Raw genomic sequence first — 22989 nt, 5'->3', positions numbered from 1 at the left:
AAGAATTTGAATCAACATCTCTTCTTGATAGGCTGGAAAAGTCTTTCCTAATGTAGCCCCTTTTCAGACATTATATCTTGCCCTATAAAAGAGAACCTATTTTTACTCCAGGATCAGATAATCACAAAGTTTAAAAAGAGAATCTGCACATGCTAAATCTTTGACAGCTCTGCACTCGTTTAGTTAAAAATAACAATTCTGTGTCAGTTCTTCAACTGATTGTTGAGCTGAGAATCTGGGTCTGTTCCTGGAAACCTCAACATTTTTCTTTGTTAGTTTGGTGTCTGTCTAAAATATATTTGTTTATACACTTTCTTCTATCTTCACAACAAGGTGCTATGCCCCAGACGCCTGTAAAAATCCCAATATCATTACACAATGAAATGGGATCAGCTAACTGCACCTGAGAATAATTTGGTTTTGTAATGTTGTGCTTTGGAAAGAAAAATTGTTCACATCTTCTCTATGTAGTCAGCTTTGTGTCTGTAGTGTTGAATAACAACAGGATGCACTTGATATGACATACAAAGATAAATCCCTTAATGGTTTCAGGTTCATTTTCATACCCCGGAAAAGAGTCCTCTTGTGGGTTTTTCATTGTGATGGGCCCAATTTGATAGTCTTTACTCAGGGAAAACTTCCATTGATTTCACTGGGAATCAGGGCTTCAGCATCAGGTCCTAAATTTGAAGTACTTGTAATAAAGAAAATGTTCTGATACAAGAATAACAGACTCATTAAGATATGCACATCATTTAGAGCCTGGTCCTGCAGTTAACTTCCTGAGACTAGAACTCTGTGGCTCTGATTCACCAGTTGCAGAGCCTAAATGTACATTCTTTGGAGGTGAGACCACATCTTTATTAAATGCTGATTAGCTATGGGGATTTCTGTTGGGATACTGAGCTGTCTACCTCCATGGTGCCGGTTCCAGTCCAAGACGATAGAACCTGTCACAACTTTTGGTGACTCTGTGGAGATGATTCTTCTGGTCTCAATCCAGTTCCCAGTGGTTAAGTGCCAGATCTCTAAGGATATAGATAGGTGCCTAGTGGGATTTTCAGAAGTACTCAGGTGCCTAACATTAAAATAAAAGTTAGGTGACTAGGTACTTAGGTGATAATATGTTCTTTATCCTGCCTTGCACTCTTATAGTACTTTTTCATATGAGGATTCCAAAGCACTTTGGAACTGGGCCTCCCAACCCCTCTCAGAGGCAAGCAGGTTTTATAGTATGCATTTTAGAAATAGGTAGACTGGAACAAAGAGTTTGAGTTGCTTAATGTGACATAGCACTTTGCTAGTACTTTGAGCTGTTTGGAGCTAGTACTAACTACAGTACTACTAAGTACTAGCTATTTCTTTCCAAATTGATCCCTTTAATTTGTAGGTAAAGATTTACAGCATTTGGCTTTGTTTAAAATAATTTTCCCTCCATCATTTGCAATGTGATGGTCCTAATCTTGCAAATCCTCTGCATATATAATTCCCACTGAGGTCAATGGAAATTCTGTTTGTGGAAGCCCAGCAGGATCAGGCTGAATATGAAAATTGGAAATTAGTTAATTAAGTAAATAAATAAAAAGCCATACAAACAGCAGCCTCTGACCTAGGAAATAGGGGGGCATTTTTTCAGGAACCCGTTCTTGGCATGAAAAGTGCTGCACCCAGTATGAAACCATTAAGAGCATATAAAATCCTAAATTAACTTAAATAATTTAAATGTCTGACATAATGTTTGATACCCATGATTTTGGTGGGGTAATGGGGATGAAGGCAAAGCAGTCCTCACATACTCATTTGAAATTGCTCACTATATTTCTCTGTAGCAGCTCCTTTTATCTCTTTATCTCCTTTTTTCACACAGATTTTCTGTCCTTTTTGATCCAGTTCATTACATCTGACAATGCACTTCAAGTCTATGCTGTCAACTGTGAAGAAAAGGAAGGATAGAAAGTGAATGCAAAAGCAAATCACATCTGACTGCATACCTAGGAAAATGTAAATGACCTTCTTTTCCTCCTGTTATTCCGGGACTTGGAAATCAAAAGTAAAAAACATCTGTGTGGCAACGTAAGGGTGAGAAAAGATGTTGTATATACCGTTGTAATTGATGAAAGAGATTGTCTCTAGTTGACACTAGCAGGCACAAAAAGTGTGGAAATGCTGTACTAGTAAAGGCACTAAAGATTCAGAAAGCATGCTAGTTGTGGGCAGTACACAGATTAATTCCTAGTCTCTAAAACACTGTTTGCTGTACAGTGTAAGCACTGGTTGTTTGCACTACTATTTAATGTTGCAGATATTTATTGATGACAAAATGGGACCTGCCTCCGTGAGGTAAAAGATCTTCTGTGTATGAGTTTGATCCTGAGGCCAAGTTTAGGAATGTATATTTCCACAAACAGAATAATCTCTTCATCTGAGAGATGCAGAGCAGATTACACCTGAAACCAGAAAATCTTCTGCAAAGTGATACAAATTGTACTATGACAGCTATGTTTGACTTCATTTATTCTCAAATGGGATATGGTTTGACCAAAAATAGGGGATTCCAGCACTTATTCATGTGTTAGTGTGTAACCATAGTAACTAAAAAATATTCCTAACAATACATTGTTTCATGCCAATGAAATATAACATGCACATTAAGTTTCTGCTATGAAAGGCCACCGACAGTTAATGGAATGATGTACATAAGATATTGATCCCAGTATGATGAGATGACATGAGGTCAGTGCTGCCTGTGCTAGGGCTTCTAATGTTGGTAACATCAGTTCAATGGAATGGTAGGGGAAATCTTTCAAAAATGTCTTTGTGTGGACAAGAGCCGTGGCATTTTACCACTCAAGAAAGATCCTGGAGTCACTGTGTATAGTTATCTGAAAACTTCAGCTCACTGCACAGCAGTGGTCAAAAAGGTTAGGAACTATTAGGAAAGGGATAGAAAATATGCCCAAAAATATCATAATCCCATTAAATAAACTCATGATGTGCCCAGAATTTGAATACTATGTCCAGTTCTGGTCACCACATCTCAAAAAGTTTGTACTAGAACTGGAAAAGATTCAGAGAAAGGCAACAAAGATGATTAAGGATATGGAATGGCTTCCACACAAGGAGAGACTAAAAAGATTAGGGCTGTTGATCTTAGAAAAGAGAGAACTAAGGGGGATATGATAGAGGTCTGTAGAATCATGAATGGTGTGGAAAGCATGAATAGAGAAGTGTTGTTTACCCTTTCCCACAATACAAAAACCAAGAGTCACCCAATGAAATGAAAAGGCTGGAGGTTTAATGCAAACAAGAGGAAGTATTTTTTCACACAATGTACAATTAATGGTAGAATTCAATGTCATGGTATGCTGTGATGGCCGAAAATATAATGGTTTAAAAGAGAACTAAATAAGTTAATGGAGGATAGGTCCATCGATGACTATTAGCCAAGATGCTCAGGGATGCAAACCTATGCTTGGGGAGACCCTAACCTATGGACTCCCAGAAGCTGGGAGGGGAAGACTGGGTGGATCACTCCAACTGGTCTCTTCTGTATGCACCCCATGATGCTCTGGTAATGGCTGCTGTCAGAGATAGGATACTAGGAGAAATGGACCATCTGACCCGATGTGGCCATTTTTATGTAAGTTTGTCAGTTGCTACAGCTTGTCCAGTCCTCTTCAATCCCTTAATTGGCTTCTTCTTGCCTGTCTCATTATGTATATATTTTTGTCTTTGTTTACAAAGTACTACGGAGTACAGTTCCTGCTACCTATCTCATTTTCACTCTGCTCCATGTTGGCCACATAACAGACTACTTCCTTCTTTCACTAACAGGCCTAAAGCTGAAATTTTCTTCCTGGTCTGGCACACAGTGCCTCTTCCCTTTGCTCCTTCAAGTCCCTCCTTAAAACAGATCTGTTCTACTGGCAGAAAACAGGAGCAAATAACGCAGATTTACAATGAGTGTAAGTGCAGATCTGTATGTGGTGATGATTTCAGTATGTAATTTCTTCAGTCCAAATAACTTCTGGTTGAACTACACCATATCTTTTAGAAGGACATCTGATCTCAATTTAAAGACTTTAAATGATAGAGAACTTACTATATTCTTTGGTAAGCTTTTCCAGTTGTTGATTATCCTTAATGTTAAACACTTGCATATAATCTCCAGTTTGAATTTTTCTAGTTTCAGGTTTAAGCCATTGAACCATGTTATGCCTTTTTCTTTTAAATTAAAGCTCCCTGTACTCTCAAATATTTTCTCCCTTTGTAGGGATATACTGACCATGATCAAGTTGCCTCTTAACCTTAATTACATAAAGCAAAATAGATTTAGCTCCTTAAGTTGTGAGGTATAATGCAAATTTTCCAGAGCTTAATTCATTCTTTTAATTTTTCTCTGAACCCTCACCAAATTTTCAAAGTTGGGGAAACTAGAACTAGACTCAGTAGTCTAATAGTGGACTGATCAGCGCTGTATAGAGATAATATCACTTCCTTATTACTAATCAACATAACCCTACTATGTCCAAGGATCATGTTAATATTCAGTGACAGCATTGCACTAAGATCTCATGTTCAGATGATTATCTAGCATGACTCATAAATTCTTTTTAGAGTCACTGCTTTCCAGGATACACCTGTGCATCCTGTAATAAAGTGTACCTTCTCAGCCTGCATGCTCCTAGATCCATTTTCATGCATTTGGTTATATTAAAGTGTTCTGTTTGATAGGTCAGGGTTGAGTGCAAATTCTATTCTTTTCATTACTTACATTCCACCAATCTTTGTCCCATCTATAACTTTTATCAGAAATTGTCTTCTTTTCTTCCAAATAACTGATACATTGAATATCATTGTTGATTTTATATGGTCTTTTTAAAATCAGAATGTTGTATGGTACAAAGGCTTGCAGAAGTCAAAGTAGATCATCTCCACAGTTATCCTTATTTGTCCTTTGCATAGTGCACAGTACATTTTAGGGTTTGTTTACTTCATAAACATAAAACCCATATCAATCAATATTTCTTTTGTGCATATGGGAGGAAAACAGGATGTTGTCCGCTCTTAGGATGATGAAACACTTTATTTCAATAGTAACTCAAGATGATGTTAAACAGCAGCTACTAGAGTTAGACATATTTAAATCAGCAGGTTCATATAACTTGCCTCCAAAGAGCTCTCTTGAGCATTAATGTTAATTTTCAAGAGCTCTTGGAACACTGGGGAAGTTCCAGAAAACTGAAAGAAAGATAATGCTGTGCCAATATTTAAAGAGATTAAGTGGGATGACCCAACTAATTATTGGCATGCCACCCTGACACTGATCTGGGCAAAATAATGGAGCAGCTGATACAGGACTTGATTAATAAAGAATAAAAGAGGGACATGTGATGGGGTGTGTAAACTCGCAACAGAGAAGAAGGGGTTAAAGAGTTGCTCTGGGCTGGAGTGGTCCCTACAAGTCATATCTGGAGTGGAAGTCAAAAGGGGGAAAGCTCAACTCGGTAGCAGGCAGCTCTCTGTGCGAGTAGACTGCTAATCTCACCAGCTCTGGTGGATGGCAGAGGCTGCTCCTTTGTCTAAAGAAGCTCCAAGTTCCCTGAGGCAAAGCTTCTATTTCCTCTGACAGTAAACCACAGGACTTTTAACCAGATTGAGACTTGTTCTAGGCTCCTCTGAAGGAAGAGAAGTCAGCATCTTGGCTGGGTCTGACTCTCTGTTTCCTCTTACTTCTTCTATTTTCCTGTTTCTAGTTTGTTTGTTTTTTCCTTGGACCCAGAAGGGATAAGTACTCAGAGGGACTCAGCTGGAGGGCTGAGACTGCATCCCCATCACAGGACTACTGAGCATCCCCATTTGAGCAATTAGAGCCCAATCTCACCACACCCCTGAAGGGGCTTTGCTAAAGGACCAGAATCCTGACAGCATAATACAATTCAAAATAGTCAACATGGGTTTATGAAAAATAGATCCTGTTAAACAGACTTGATATTTCTGATGAGATTACAAGTCTGGCTGATTAAGGTAAAAGTGTTGATTTAATATACTTCGACTTCTGTAAAACATTTGCCCTGGCTACCATATGACATTTTGATGGAGAAACTTGAATGATACAAAATCAACATGGCACACATTAAATGGATTAAAAACTGGCTAGCTGACAGATCTCAAAATGTAATTGTAAATGAGGAATCATTATCAAGGAAGTGATTTTAGTGGGGTCCAGGAGTGGCTCTACATTATTTAACATTTTTTATCATTGAGCTGGAAGAAAACATAAAATCATCACTGATAAAGTTTGCAGATGACACAAAGTCTGGGTGAGTGGTAAATTACTGAAGAGGACAGGTCACTGATACTGAGTGATCTGGATTGGTTGGTAAAATGGGTGCAAGCCAACAGCATGTGTTTTAATACTGCCAAATAGAAAAGCATACATCTAAGAACATACAATGTAGACCATATGTACAGGTTGGGAGACTCTCTCCTAGGAAATGGTGACTCTGGAAAAAAAAATAAAAAAGCAGGGGAGGGTTACAGTGGATAATCAGATGAACATGATATCCCAGTGCAATGCTGTGGACAAAAGGGAGAACATGAACCTTGGATTTATAAACAGGGGAATGTCAAATAGAAGTAGAGAGGTTATATCACTTCTGTATTTGGCTGTGGTGTTACCACTGCTGGAATACAGCATCCAGTTCTGGTGACAATTACAAAATATGTTGATAAATTGGAGAGGGTTCCAAAAAATGCCATGAAAATATTAAAGGTTTGGAAAACATGAATTATAGTGATTGATTCTCTTGAGTCTATCTATATAGCGTAATAACAAGATGGCTAAGGGGTGCTTTGATCGCAATCTTTAAGTAACTATATTGGAAACAGATATTTGATAATGGGCTCTTTAGTCTAGCAGACAAAAGTATAAGAACCACCAAAGGCTGGATGTTGAAGCTAGACAAATTCAGTTTAAAAATAAGGTGCACCTTTTTAACAGTGGAGGTAATCAACCATTGGTACAACTTACCAAGGGTTGTGGTGAAAAAAACAAAAGGAGCAATTTTTAAATGAAAACAGGATGTTTTTTCTAAAAGATATGCTGTAGTTCAAACGGAATTATTGTGGGGAAATTTTATAGCCTGTGTTCTCCAAGGAAGTCTGACTAGAGGATCACAGTGGTCCTTTCTGGCCTTAGAATCTATTAATCAGAAAATAATGGTTTTCCCTTCATTTTTAATAAAAAGATTGGGGAACGTCTAAAAGTTGCTTGAAGTGAAGATATAGATTAAGAACCGTAAGGAAATCTTCTGTTTTATCAGTATAACAAATGATAGTGGTCTTTGTTTGTCCATCACTAATTGGAACAGGGGGTTATTAGATAGCTATTTCCAGAGCAATCTAGATTTAGACCTGTGGCCTACAGATGAAAGGCACTCAATCTAACTCTCTGTCTTTAGCTTCCCACTGTACAACTTAACTCTGTCTTTATGTCATCCATTAGATTTTACTTTTTTAAAAATAGCTATGGTGAAAGTAGCAGTGTTATCTGTAGATGGCTAAAACTGTATGTGATAAGCCTTCAGTGCCTGAGTGACCTAGTATCTAGATCATTGGTTAGGGGGGCTGTAGAGGGACCCGACCCCTCCCTCTCTACCAGGTCCTGGCCCAGAGTCCTGTGATGTCCAACCCGCTAATAAACAGGGAAGATGGATCTTTCTTCTGGCCGGGGAGGGTGGTGGTTCAGGACCTGTTTTCCTGAACTGCTTCCTACAAAAGTCCTTTTAGTTTGTGTGTAGCCCTGCTCGGGCAGTTATCCATCAATTGGGGTGTATCTGATGACTCTCCTTAGCAGGGGAAGGCTTTCTTGCCTCCAGTGGTTGCATTGGTTGTCAGGTTGCCTGTCTGTGCCTTCAAGCAGGCAAACAGAGAGCTCCTGCCTCTTCACCGGTCAGCACCTGACTGAGCCAGGCTCCCTTCTTTTCTCCCCCCTCCAGGCCTGGCATTGGCTACAGGTATAAGAGGGTGGGGCTAGCTGAACCCAGAGGTTTTCTTTAACCTCTGCTGTGCCAGGCAGCAGTTTCTCTGCTCCCTCACATTGTAGTACAGGGATTTTTTTAAAAAATGACATTTATTTTTTACCCTTCTGATTCTTCAGAAAGAAAGCACAATGCAGCTCTATCAGCTTTGTTCGCTTTCTTTCAGAGTATCCATTTCAAGGCAGCAATGTCGTTTTCCCTTTTGCAAAGAAGCCAGCCACAACTTTGTCTCCCTTAGTAAAGCACAACAAAGACAGCCCTAAAGTGAACTGGAAAGACTGGACAGGGTGGAAGACATCTGGCCACTGGCCAGTTGCCATATGGCTCTACTAGTAAATACTTCTGTCACAGAAGTGACATGTTCTGTGCTTTAAGTTCTTGTGAAAAACTAAACAGAAGGAGGAAGAGGAGACTAAAATATAGAAACAGCTAATCAGAGATAGACAAACACAATTTCACTCTCTCGAGTTCCAAAGATGGAACTTTTCTCTCTAGCTTTGAAACAAAATAAAACTGAAACTCCACTTTTTTGGTAAAACTAAACAAATATGCCCCCTTTAATTGCCTTGAAAGTCTTTGCTATCTTGTTAGCATCAGAAAATAAATTGTTTGAGTTCATTTCTTATTCTCTCACCATTGGCAATTTCAAATAGTATTTTGTATAGATTAGTGGGGTTTTTTTTCACCTATGATTGCAATCTTTGGGTGATGTGAAATACTTGCCTTTGAAAATGAAAATGAAACAATTTCATTGGTGACTTGCTCACAAGGGAAAAGAAACTGAAGCTCAGAAAGTCAAGGTTAACTCTTTGTTTCAGTGAGTTATTTTCATATTAATACAGGAAGTACTTCTCCAGGTTCTATTTCTGTTCAATGGTAGTATGTAGTGTGGTGGCTGCCCCACTCCAGGAGAAAATGAGTTAAAGTAGGCCAGCAAGGCTGCACAGATGGGCAGCCAATCAGAAAGGACCTGTCAGTAGCCAATCAGGGCCAGGTTGAGCCCTATATAAAGGCTGAAGCACAGAGGAGAAAACAGTCTCCCCCAGACCAGCAAGAGAGGAGGACTGGCTCCTGTTAGGAGCAGCAAGCTGGACAGAGCAGTGCTGGGCAGAGTAGCAGGGCAGTGGGAGCTGTGGCTGTCCCTGCCAGGCTGCAGGCCTTGAAACAAGGGCTGAGTGGGTGCTAGGGCTATGATGAAGTGGCCCAGGGAAGGCAGACAGTGATGGGTAGTGGAGGAAGGCAGCAAGCAGCTGCTGCTCAAAGGTCCCTGGGCTAGGGCCCAGAGTAGTGGGTGGGTCTGGGTCCCCCCGCCCTTGCACCACACCTTGCCATGAGGGAGTGGGGCCCATGGACTGCACCTTGTCCCTGAGGTAAGGGACTAGACTTCAGGGTGGAAGGTGGCCATGAAGGCAAGTGTGGACTAGAACTGCGGATATACCCCCGGAAGGGGGGAGAATCGAGTAGTGGGCACTGCCGGAGGACAGTGTCCTGAAGAGGACCCCACGGTCCAGAGAGTGATGCATGTCCTGGTGGGAGAGACAACACAGCTGAACAAACAACTGGCAAGACACCACCTGCAGAGGGCGCTCCACAGCTGACTGAGCTAATTCCCAAAGCAAGCCAGCAGGAGGCACAGCGGGTGGTGAGTCTGAGCCCCATTACAGAGTACAAAAGGTCAGAAGAAACAGTTGCTTATGTTAAATAGTATTTCAAAAAACTGAGTTTCCTGTGCTAAAGATTCATTGTTTTTGTTGAAAACTATAATTCCTTTCAGCATAGGTATATAATTCAAGCTTTCATTGTAGCAAAGTGCCATGGCTTCTGAACTGAATGCAGCATTAAGGTTGCTGAATATCCACGTACCCTACTATGGAAAACTATGCTGACCACTGTTCTTTAAGCCATTTCAGGACTGGCCCCCTTAGAGAAATGAGACTTTTGTTCGATAGATTGAAGAGCCTATTAGAATTCTTTGCAGGTGTCAACAATCATGTGGACAAGAGTGATCCAGAGGATATAGTGTACCTGGCCTTTCAGAAACCCTTTGATGACGTCTCTCACCAAAGGCTCTAAAGCAAAGTAAGCTGTCATGGGATAAGAGGGAAGGTCCTGTCATGGTTCAGTAATTGACTAAAAGATAGGAAACAAAGAATAGGAATAAATGGTCAGTTTTTACAATGGAAAGAGGTAAATCTTGGTGGCCTGCAAGGATCTGTACTGGAATCATTGCTGTTCAACATATTAAAAAATAGTCTGGAAAATGGGTGAACAGTGAGGTGGCAAAGTTTTGCAGTCAATATTAAATTACTGAAGATAGTTCTGTCCAAAGCAGATTGCAGAGAGTTACAAAGGGTGGCTGGGTGACTGGGCAACAAAATGGCAAATTAAATTTAATGTTGGTAAGTGCAAAGTGTGACACCCTGGCATCTCAATATTCACTACTGTCCTGTAATTAGGATATCTTTTGTACAAAGTATGCCTTATGCTGTATCATTCTAAAAGTCTTGATCTGCTAGACATTAATATCTCCTTGGATCGTATGTGCTATCATCGTATGGGAAGTTATGAAGTTTGGCTATGTATGTTTGGCACAAGCACAAGGATTACCCACAGGAACTGTGTACAATGGAAACCTCTCAGAGATAGCACTACACAATTGGAATGGTTTTACCCAGGTCACAGCAAAAGAGCTTTCCAGCAAGTGGGAAGAAGGTATAAAAGGGGAAAATGACATCATGTGTGTACCTCACTCCCCCTACAACAACATACCTGGAAACATCTGAGAGGCAAGGACTGAACTGTGGGAAGTGATGGTTCCAGATTAGAGGGATTTTTAGACTGTATGTGAAAACATGGGAAAGACAAGGCAGCTTGTGCCTTAAGAATCTGCTAGCCTGTTTATCACTCAAGGTGAGAATGTGCTAATTCATATCCTATCTATCTAGTGTATTAAGTTCAGATTGCGGTTTTGTTTATGTACTAAAGTAATCTACTTTGATCTGTTAGATTTTAAGTGGTTATAAGCTATCTTTTGTAGTTAAACTTTTTTTGTTTATTTTGTCTAAAATCAATGTGTGGAAATCATAACTTGGGGCAGAAACCTGTTGCATATGCCTCTCCGTAGGGAGTGAGCAAATTTTATGAGCTTACGCTGAGTTCCCTGTGCAGTGCAAGACAGTATAATGTTGGATAGTGTGAGAAACCAATCACAAGACTTGAACTGAAATATTACCGTGTAAGGATAATCAAGGTGTATATGGGACTCTATATAAACTACAGCAGTAGCGGCCAGAGAGAGATGTAACCCATGACAGCGAGAACTCAGGACCGGACTGGAAGCAGTAGAGTCCTCCCGCAGATCCAAAGGGACTTTGGTGACTCTTGTCGCCTAATGAGCTGATCTCCAGGCAACTGTCGCTTGATCACCCACAGCCACCTGTGAAATCAAAACCAACACCCGTGGCTGCAGCCTGCCAGCATGAATGAGGTGTGTGTGTGTGTTTGAGTATTATTGCACAGATAAGGGAAGCAATAAGTGCTGCTCTAGTTTGACCTTTGTCTGTGGTTATTTCTTGGCTGGTTCCAAGAATGGGCAACATTCAGTGGTGGAGAATGAGGGCAGCAAAGGGTTAAATTTAACTCAAGCAGCATCTGACGAACAGGCTTGGTGTTTTCCTGGAACCTGACCATCACACAGGTAGACTAGGAGTCCCAGATAGTGTCAGGCATTCCCCATCTTGCTCTCTTGAGTACCACAGTGGGTTGGTTGGTCAATGTACCCCGGGTAGTCTCTGCGGGAGGGGAAAGGAGGTCACCATGCCGATGTTTGGCAAGGACAAGAGTGAGAAGGAAAAGACAGGAAAAACGCGAGTGGGGCATGGTGAGCTGCCCCTCGCCCTTTTTGGCATCGCTGCAGAATTTAAGCACAGATCCCTGGAGTCCCGGGGTGATCTCAAGAGAGGACACGATCCCGGACCTGGAGAATAATTATGAGAAGTATTTAGCATTGTACAAACCTGATAAAAGGGGACAGACCACTGTGGGAAAGTGGCTTCTGTGGCAAACATGTTGAGCTTGGCAAGCCCCTAGAGCAGAGTGCACCAGGGAACTAGAGGCTCCCCGTCAGGACTTAACCGAGGCCCGCACGAAGTACAACCTATGGAAATCTCAGGCTCAGACAGCCTCAGCGACTTCTACCTCCGCTGCCATATCAGCAGTGAAATTGGAAGATAGGTTAGATCTAGGAATTGCAGGAAAAACACAGGGATCTAAAGGCACATGTTAGCCTCCTTAAGGATTTGGTGGGGGGACCTGGGCTGCCATAAATGAAGTCCAGTGGGAAAGGGGAAGGGAGAGAACTAAAATATCGCTTTTCAGTCTCCCCTCCATAGGTCACTGGTAAGAGGCCTTCTGGGACTGACCATGGCAGCGTGAGCCCTCCAGCTGTACTCATCACCTCACTAGAGAATGCCATAGTTTAATATGACCACTGGTCAATGGATTTACCACCCTAAACTCAACAGGTCTCTCATGTGTCAAGGCACAAGATCCTATTCAAAACAACCAGACGCCCCCTTCCTCCGTTTCCAATTGCTTACACCCAGAGGAGACCCCTTGCTGATCCATGACCTATGCGATATGATGGCCCCACATTCTGATGATGACCCATGGATACTTTGTAATTTATGATTAACCTGGTGGGGAAAACATCACACACTCTGTGCGCCCCAGGTTCCCTGGTCAGAAACAGTACAAAATGTTACCATCCGGCTGCGATGGCAGTACCCCAGTGGGAGTGGTGTTGACCCCCCTCGATAGCCCTGCATTAAATGGAATGTATATATATCATGACCCATCAGGAGACCAGGGGACAGAACCCTTTGTGGGGCACTCTGACAAACCTTATAGAAGTAGAATCAGTTAACATCACCAATGCAATGTTGTATCCATGGAATCAGTCCCGGATAGTGGCCTGCATACCCCTCCCTGTTTCTATCACCACGTGGATGGGATGCCCTGGGAATGCCTTCTGCCCATTGCTGAGGACACTGGAGATCCTTAGTGTCTCCCACACAGGGATGGGGAATGATTTTGGGGGATTACTTTCTCATGCGGATCAGAGGGAATCCCCAGGAGGTCTCAGTAGCACCCGTGGTATTCTTACCACCACCATTAATGTGCCAGACCAATCCTGGATTTCCAGAGCAGGTAGCGCTGTCCCCCGACATGATACCACTCACTATTGTGATTAGCGCGGAGGCTCTAAATGCATCCCAATTGTATCCCAATTGCTCCCAAGCTGTTAAAAATCTACAAAAATGGAGATCCCCCTTTTCCCAATACAAACGAGGGTTAAGAGAAACAATCCTGGGTCGAGCTGGAGCTGGAATTGGAATTCTCAATTCTATAGAGGTAGAAGTCCTCGCTAACAAATTGGCAGCCATGGGGTCACGCCTAGGGGAATGGGCGAAGGTGACACCTGACAGCTCCTCTGACATAGCTGCAGTGGCGAATGGTGCTCCAGGATACCTGCTTCTCTGAGCCAGGTCCCAAGAAGGCGGGTCTCTGTGTGGTCTTACCATTGCAAAATAGGGTATCTGTTCTTAACACGGGACCTTCATCTATGTGTGTAACAACCTCACGCAAAAATGTTTCTTGCTACTGGTTGCCCTCCGGCCAAGAATGTAATTTTACAAATAACCATACTCAATGTATCCACAGTGTATCTGGTGTTTTAGTCAATGGCACCTATCATAGTGCCTGGGTGCCATCCCCACCCCAAACCATTGATGTTTTGGCTCCCACACACGACCTGCCCGTTCCCCCCTCCCAGAACTGATCTATTGGGACCAAGCTCTTAAACAAGAGTTCCAACGTGGCCCAACTGGTGGCCCAGTCTGCGATTACCACCCAAATTCGTGTTTTAGCTAAAGGCTTCCAGATTGAACAACTGTGTGGAGAAATAGTCAACCTAACCAAGCATCAGTGGTGGTACATTTTCAAGGGCTGGTCCCCCAGAGCTTTGGGAATTCTAAATGGTCTTAATGCACCCCATTGTTGTCTTATTAATTATTCTTGGTATACTTTTCATTGTATTTTTGTACTTGGTCGTTGGTTCAGCGAGTCACCAAGTTCCACCAGCCATTCTGGGGGGCCGCTGTCTGACGATCCTTATTGTGATCCACTGATCAAGGGGCAGGAAATGTAGCCAGATGCGCCCCCCACGCATTTGCCCTTTCAAGTGCAGTCTGTACAGTTTCCTGTTATGCTGTTACAAAACCACAAGCAGTGGAAAGACATTAGATGCTTGCTTAAAAGCTACATTGCTCTATATTAGCAACTGTATTCATGCTTATTAAAATGTAATCGATTAATGTAAGGAATGAGTGAGATAGCGTAAGAAACCCATCACAAGGCTTGAACCAAAATATTATCATGTAAGGATAATCAAGGTGTATATGGGACTGTATATAAACATATGGCAGTAGCACCCAGCGAGAAATGTAACCAATGACAGCAAGAACTCAGGACCAGATCAGAAGCAGTACAGCCCTTCTGCAGATCCAAAGGGACTTCAGGGACTCTCGTTCCCTAATAGGCCGATCTCTGGGCAGCTGTCATCTGATCACCCTCAGCCACCTGTGAAATCGATACCAACACCTATGCCTGCAGCCTGCCAGCATGAATGAGTTGTGTGTGTGTGAGTATAATTGCACAAATAAGGAAATCAATAAGTCAACTCTCAGTTCTGCTCTAGTTTGACCTTTGTCTGTGGTTATTTCTTGGCTGGTTCCAAGAATGGGCAACAAGTGGTACCCCAGTTCCAAATGGCACCCTAAGGGGAACCTATCACACAAAGTAATGCACATTGAAAACATAACCCAACTAGACATACAAAATGAGAGGGTCTAAATTACTTGTTACTACTCAAGAAAGAGTTTGGAGTCATTATGGATAGTTCTCTGAATTCATCTGCTCAATGTGCAGCAGCAGCCAAAAAAATCTAACAGACAGTTAAGAACCATTAGAAAAGAGATAATAAGGCAGAAAACATCACAATGCCACTATATAAATCCATGGTACACTGACTCCTTAAATAATTTATGCAGTTCTGGTTGCCCCATCTCAAAAAAGATATTAGAATTGGGAAAAAATATAGACAAGGGCAACAAAAATGATTAGGCGTATAGAATAGCTTCCATCTGAGGAGAGATTAAAAAGACTGGGACTGTTCATCTTAGAAAAAAGATGACTAAGGAGGGATAAGATAGAGGTCTGTAAAATCACGAATGGTGTGGAGAAAGTAAATAATGAAGTGTTATTTACCCCTTCACATAACACAAGAACCAGGGGTCACCCAATGAAATTAATAGGCAGAAGAATTAAAACAAACATAAGGAAGTATTTCTTCAACCTGTGGAACTTGTTGCCAGGAGATGTTGTGAAGACCAAAAATATCACTTGGTTCAAAAATGAATTAGATAAGTTCATGGAGGATAGGTCCACCATGAGTGTCCCTAAACCTCTGATTGCCAGAAGCTGGAAGTGGACAACAGTCGATAGCTCACTTGATAATTGTCCTGTTATGTTCATTCCCTCTGAAGCATCTGGCATCAGCCACTGTCAGAAGACAGGATACCCAACTAGATGGACTATTGGTCTGACTCAGTATGGCCTCTAATAATATTTACCCAGCAAAGGCCACCCTTGAGCTTATTATCGCTCTTTCTTCTGAAATGTTGAGTCTCAAAACAGTCTCATGCAACCTCTCTCCTCTGTATCAGAGAAATATCATAGTGACAGCAATCAGAGTATACACTTAGCTATGGAGGACAGGAAGCATGTGAAAGCGTAGGAAAAGACATGACAGAGTAAAACCAAGGTTCTGGTAATAGGTGTCTGAGAGGATTAGTGTTTATAATTGCGACATGCATCCCCCTCACCCATCCCCCCCCAAATTGACCTCTGCACCACAAAAGAATACTAGTGTTTCAAATTTATTCATGATTTAAATGGAATAACTAACCTCCACATAGGGACCAATCCTGTATTCATTAAAGTCAATTGGAAAGCTCCCATTGACTTCAATGGCAGCAGAGACCAACCTCTGTCACTGCAAAAATCTCTGATTTACAGCACATTTTGTTCAAATAGCAAGACATTTCTCTTGCACTATAAATACAATGCTAGGATACAAGAGTGCTATTTGTCATAAATATGTGCTGTCAGGAAAGGCATCTCCCCAACACAAAGGAACACTAACAGCTGTGCTAAATCTTTCCTGGTATGTGTGCGCAACCAATCCTTTGTCATGGAAAAATAATAGATGGGCAGAGAACTGCAGCCCCCTAGACAACACTGAGCCAGCATGGTTGAGGACTCCAAGAACAAATGAAGTACCTGTTTCATCTAGATGTTGCCTCTATGGAGTCTGTTATGTTAGTTTAGCTGAACAACTCTGACACCATGATCAATGTAACTTATGGGCTGTGGGTCCTTCTGAAAAAGGTGCCTTCAGCCCCTTGCAGCAGGAATACTGCATTTCAGTGAAGTGCTTTGTGAGCCACGATATATTTTTTTCTACAATCTCACATATTGTGCACAGTCAGCCTTTATAGTACTCCTGTGATGAATTGGTTGATAAGGAGAAATAGACTCTTTTTTTTCATTTGTTTTGCTATCGAAGGGTCATTGGGGACCAGAGAAGATAAAAGTAATGCAAATGCTAATCTGTGCTCCAGATCAGCAGGCATGTACCTAACTTAAGCGTGTAAGTAGCCCTATTCCCTTTATGGGAGCTACTCACATATTTGAAGTTAGTCATATGCTTAAGTACTGAACTGGGACTCATTTAAGTCATTATGGGCCTGCTCCAAATTCCACTTAAGTCAGCAAGGAGTTTTGTATTGATTTCACTGGGCTTCGAACCAAGCCCAATATCAGAGAGGTTGGGGGTTCAGACACCAGTAGCATAGCCCCATCCTTTTCAAAAGAGTAGGATGAGCAGAATTAGCTGCAAGGTCTTAAAGACAGGGCATAAAAAATGCTACAATAACTGTATATTATTACTGGGGGACTCTTATATGTTATAAACTGCAATTATGTTGCCTGCCTTGTATTGTTCACGCATGCTTGCTAATCCTCCTCTCATATGTTGACAACACAAAAATAATAATGGCAGAGTAGAGAACCCTTGCTGTGGCTGATGATTTGAAATAAAACAATATAACACACAAGCTATTTTTCCTGCTACTGGGGAAATCCTGAGGTGCTCATTTAATTATCTTTGCTGACCTACTATCAATCCACCATATTGATTTTCACATTAAAGCACAATACAAAGAAAGGGAGAAATCTTGAATTTATGGGAGTTTTGCCTGAGCAAAGGGTGCTGGACTAGGCCCAAAATTAGATTCCTGGGGCATCCCTTTTACTCTGAGAGGATTCCAAGTGAAGTTTCAAACTATATCATATAAACTTGGAGAAATCTAAACAATGTCTCATTTGTCAAGTCCAAAAGTGATAAAAGTCTGTTAAACTTTGAGTGACATTGAGCTTACCAGTTCAACTTAAATCAATTTTGTTCACTTATAAAAAACTCTTCATGCTTAGCCATTTGATTTTATTATTAGAGCAGCTCCACAGGGCAATATCTTCCCTGGGTATTTAGATTAATTAAAAAAAAATCAATATGATTAAGTATATATTGATTATCAAGCTTAGGACAATATTTTAAAACATACCATTCTTTTCACTGTATATTTTAAGAAAGAAATCTGCATGCATTAATACTGGATAGAGGTTCCCAAACTGTGGGGTGCACCCCCCCCACCAGGGTGACTGGGACCCAGGCCAGCCCACACAGGATCAGGGAGGGAACACCACCCACCAACTCTGCTCCTGGCCCCTGATGCTGGCCTGGGGCCCCAGCTGCTAGGCTCGGCCCTTGGCCGAGGCTCCACTCCTTGCCCTGCTCCCATCCCACCCCGCCCCCAGCTTTGGCCCCAGTCTTGTCCCCCTTACCCCTCTCTGCATCCCACCTCCCAGAGCTGTGACCCCGTTCCTGGTCCCAGCTGGTTGGGGTGGGGATAGTGGTAAGGGGAAGGGGAGGGGAGGGGCATGAGGTAAAAAGTTTGAGGACCACGGCCCTATACAGTCAGGTTGACTCAAGACTCAGTTTTAAGATTGGAGTGCTTGTATCCAGATGCTGATCAAATGCTAGGAAGAGATACTCTGCATTCCATTCTGAATTTTATAGCTTAGACACATCTCCATTTAAAATGAAAAATGTCCCTTTGATTCATTCAACCTTCATCACCCCTTGTTAAAATTTTAAACAAGCACTTCTGTGCTTTCTCCAGTGCTGCTCTTCATGTTTGGAAAGAATTCTCCTAAAGCATTTGCACATCCTTCTTTTAAAACTCTCTTTCACCACAATGCTTACAAAAAGGTTGACAATGCTTAAGTAGATGGTGTACTAAGCTCACTCCCTATTATGCCGAACAATATTATCACATTTTAATTTGTGCTTCCCCCATCTGTCGCCACATTTTGACTCCTGTTTTCAATACAAGTGTAAGACTCTTTGGGGCAGAGACCATTGTTGTTCTGCATTTGAACAGTAACTAGCACAATGGAGTCTGGTCCATTGCTGAGGTTCTTAGGTTCTATTGCAATACAAATTATAATAATATCTAGAAAATCAAAGTCTTCCCTCACTACACAGCTAAATTCCATAAAATTCTGTTTTGTGGTACTACAGAGTAAAAAATACTATACACCTGAAAATGCAATGCAGTGAGGCTGATAGTAGAGTGGGTGTGAAATATTATCCAAAAGTCATGAATACAAAGATCACAACTACATTTTGGAATCATGTCAAGTTCTTGGAAGGTTTTCCCTATTCTCATTTCTCTCCATTTTCACTTCTGCATAGAAGAGTGAGGCTATGTCTACACTATCGTGGTAAGTCGACCTATGCTACGCAACTCCAACTACATGAATAACGTAGCTGGAGTCAACATACCATAGGTCAAGGTACTGTGGGGTCTACACTGTGAGGGGTTGATGGGAGAAAATTGAAAAATTTTGATATTATACCAGTTAGACCAGAAGTGGGCAAACATTTTGGCCCGAGGGCCACATCTGGGTGGGGAAATTGTATGTAGGGCTGAGGCAGGGGATTGGGGTGTGGGAGGGAGTGCAGTGTGCAGGAAGGGGCTCAGGGCAGGGGATTAGGGTGAAGGAGAAGTGTGGGATGTGGCAGGGGGCTCAGGACAGGATTGGGAGCTCAGGGCAGGGGGTTGGGGTGCAGCAGGGGGCTCAGGGCAGGGGGTCAGGGATCTCAGGGAAGAGGGCTGGGGTGCAGGAGGTGTTTGGGGTGTGGGCTCTGGCCTGGTGCCACTTACCTCAAGCGGCTCTGGGGTGGCAGCAGCACAAAACAGGTCTAAGGCAGGCTCCCTGCCTTCCCTGGCCCCATGCTGCTCCCAGAAGTGGCCAACATGTTTGGCAGTGGTTCCTGGGGGTGGGGTGAGGTAGGTGGCTCCACCGCGTGCTGCCTTCGCCAGAGGTTACCACCCCTGAAGCTCCCATTGGCTGCGGTTCCCCATTCCTGGCCAATGGGAGCTGCAGGGGGCGGTGCCTGCAGGCAAGTTCAGTGCACGGAGCCCTCTGCCCCCCACTCTCCAAGGGGGTGCAAGGATGTGGTGCCGTCTGCTTCCAGGAGCAGCACAGGGCCAGGGCAGGCAGGGAACCTGCCTTAATCCTGCTGCACCACTGGGCTAGGAGTCCTGTGGGCCGGATTGAAAACCCTGACGGGCTGGATTCAGCCTGTGGGCTGTAGTTTGCCCTCCCCTGAGTTAGACAGCCATTTAAAAGAATATTGTGTGTTTGTGGGGATGCTTACATTAATTTAATCAAATGTTATTTTCTTTTTTCATAGCTATGCAAGCAAGCAGAAATCTTGTTCCTCTGCTCAAACGCTTTTACAAAATACAAGCAAAGACTGATTAATATGAGCAATCCATCCTGATGTCAAGAAATTGAGCACAGCGTCTCAAAAAAGAGGTAAATCATCTCAGACTTGTCTTAGAAATGATTATGCAGTGGTTGTCAAGAAAGTCAGCAGTTACCAAGATACCACACAATCACTTTCGTTCTATAACCTGTTCTAAGCATAAATGTGGCACTTCAGAGGCTAATGGGTGCCAACTGGCAAATGCTGACAGTTTTCGTGGCAATCACTCTGTGTGTACACTTTGTTTTTATTCAGTCAGTAATAGCAATGTAATACAAGATAGTGCAAGGAAGAAGTGGGCTGATTTAAATGAATTTGTAGCAGAATATTTTGCACAACCAAACTAAGCAGATGTTTAGTTCAGACGTTTGTCATGTCTCTCCATGGTTTTTAATAGTGACATGCAGTAAAAATGGAGATTGATGGCTATGGCTCTCAGAAGTGCTGCCTGGAAATGGCATCTGCATATGAATTTGATCATAAAAGAAATAAAAAAACACAGAGATTCATGTAAAATTAAAGTTACCAAAGGAATAAAATCATCATTGCATGGTCAATATTTGATGTGTTTTACCTTCCAGTCTGAAGTTTCAAACAGTGTGAATTCAGTCTCCAGTAACCCATTGTTTCTAATACACAATAGCAATCAGAAAAAATAGCTTTCATGTAACCCAGTGTTAATCTATTATTACAACTGCTTACAAACTGTCATTGTTTTCTAAAGGCCAATATTGGAACTTAGAAGCACACATGCTGAACCTCAAACCTTCCCAGATTTAGCCAGGGTTCAAGGTCTTATGTATCCCACACGTGTAGGCCCCAGGATGTCTGAACAACTACAAAAATTGCCAAATCCCTTCCGCTAGCCAAATCACTTCCTTCTCCAAACAAGTCCTTTGTCAAACTGGGGCCACAGTTGCATACAAACACACACAAAATATTTGGCACTGTTAGTGGACTTCTTAACTCTGTCTATTGTGGAAGCAGGGAAAGAAAGAGAGGGTTTAAGTGCAGCCATTTAAGTGTCAGAGACAGAACAACTGTTGAGCTAAGTCTTAGCCTAAGATCGCGAGACCTGTAGAAGCAGGGCTCACGTCAGAAGCGAGTGGAAAACAGCAGAATAGTCAGTGTGACCTAGCCCTGAGATAATGATGTTTTGTGAAGAGAAAGTGAGAAAATACTGGAATAGATAGCAAGTAGTCTAAATAAAATGCAGATGTTTTTTAATGAATGCATGTCATAAAGAGGTATAAATGCTTGTGTGATTTTTCTTGTACTTTGGAGAAACTGAGGCAGAGATGCTCTCAGCCAGCTGTATTCTTCCCTTGCAATTGCTTGAATAAAGCTGTCTCTGATTTTGTTGCTTCTAACCTGAGAGTGAAGTTTTGTTTCTTCCACAATATTTATATCCTTCCTTCTTTTTGTCTAACATACTGCATCTGAAATGCCCTAGTTTGTTATGTACTATAGTTTATATCAATGTGATTTTCTTGTGGAATAAAATTCATACATATGTGCCTAAATTCAAACACATACTTAAGGGCCAGATTTTTAAAGTATATGCTAAAGTCCATCCTATTCAGCAAAGCATTTAAGGATATGCTCACATTGGGAGTTAACTTTTACTTTAGTATGGTGTCTTTTCTTTTGCTTCTTCATATTTATATCTATAGTTGTATGTGCAGACTACATACCCCTCTTTTGTGTATATTTATTTTAAAAGAGTGGTAAAATGAAAGAAATAAAAATAGAGGCTATTGGAGTAGCTGATGTGATTCTTTGGAATTTGTTATAAGGTACACACATTGATCGATCAGGTTAGGAGCCAAATTTGGCCCTTATGAGTAAGCACAGGGTTCATAAGCTTTCTGTCTTGTCCAGTCTGTTCTTCATTTAGTGTTAGTTGTTTAAATACATGGAACACAGAGAGAGGTCCTTAAGATAAGGACCTCCATCAACACTTTCAAATTTAAATGGCTAACTTTAGGCATCTGCAGAGAGCACATGTACAAGAGCAAGGCACAGGGTAGGGAAGATGGCCTGGGACTTGGAGATCTGGTTTCAATTCCCTATTATGCCCCAGACTTCCCATGTATCCTTCAGCAAGTCAGTTAATCTCTCTGAGCCTCTTATCTGCAAAATGGGGATAATAACACTTCCCTGCTTTGCTAGGGTATGATGTGTTCAGGTACTATGATAATGGAGACCTTAGATAGACACAGACTTTCAAAATAACGGTATGTGAGTTTTAAGTGGAACTTGTGTGGCCTCTCTACAACAAAGAGTGATTTAGGGACTCGGTTTGACAATTCTGGTCCACTGATTGTCAGAAAAGAACAGCCAAATCAGGGGAGCTATAGTAAATGCTGCAATACACCACGTAAAGAGATTTTAGTTTAGGTTGGTTTACAAGTGAGCTAGTGAGCCACATGGTATCTCAATTCCCAGATCTTGTTAGGAGTTTCTTACTTTTTGGGGTCAGCCTCAGGCCATCTCTTAACAGCAGATTCACCTCCTGGTGTTCAGACTTAATGAAATGCTCAGTTAGTTCTGTTTGAGCCCATGCTCTGAACATGCAAACATTGCCCTACTTTACTTGTCTGATACAGGGGGGCCAGGAAGGCTCAGAACAAGATATAATATAAGGTCAATGGCAGGCTACTTAAAACAGTGTTTTAAATAAAAAACTGCCATGAATATAACTAAAATATTGGATGGATAATAAGGGTTTGGAAAGCAAGTACGGACCTTCAAATAATCTAGTTATTTATACATCCTATATGCAATAACGGTGAAATCCCTCTCTGTGCAGACAGCCAACACAAGGGTGAGGCACCACTTCAGTCTCCTTTAAAACCTCAACATAGGGCTAAGAGTGGTATAGGCCTTGTCCTCGCAAAGGGGTGAATTTCACCCAGACATAGTAGGCTG

At 41.9% G+C, this 22989-nt stretch overlaps 1 long non-coding RNA gene across 2 annotated transcripts in view; it reads left to right on the top strand.

Annotated features, from left to right (window-relative positions):
- LOC120401819 overlaps window positions 1-20267 on the top strand; it is a 56256-nt gene extending 35989 nt beyond the window's left edge. The window contains exons 3-4 of one of the 2 annotated variants that reach the window (XR_005596762.1): window positions 1868-2079; window positions 19984-20267. This is a non-coding gene — a long non-coding RNA (uncharacterized LOC120401819). Of the gene's footprint in view, window positions 1-1867; window positions 2442-19983 lie in introns of those variants that run through there. The other variant, XR_005596761.1, reaches the window with a different exon arrangement.
- The last annotated feature ends 2722 nt before the right edge of the window (window positions 20268-22989 follow it).

This window comes from Mauremys reevesii, linkage group 3 (genome assembly GCF_016161935.1).
Source record: "Mauremys reevesii isolate NIE-2019 linkage group 3, ASM1616193v1, whole genome shotgun sequence".
NCBI lineage: Eukaryota > Metazoa > Chordata > Testudines > Geoemydidae > Mauremys > Mauremys reevesii.
This window is presented reverse-complemented; position numbering and strand designations above follow the sequence as displayed.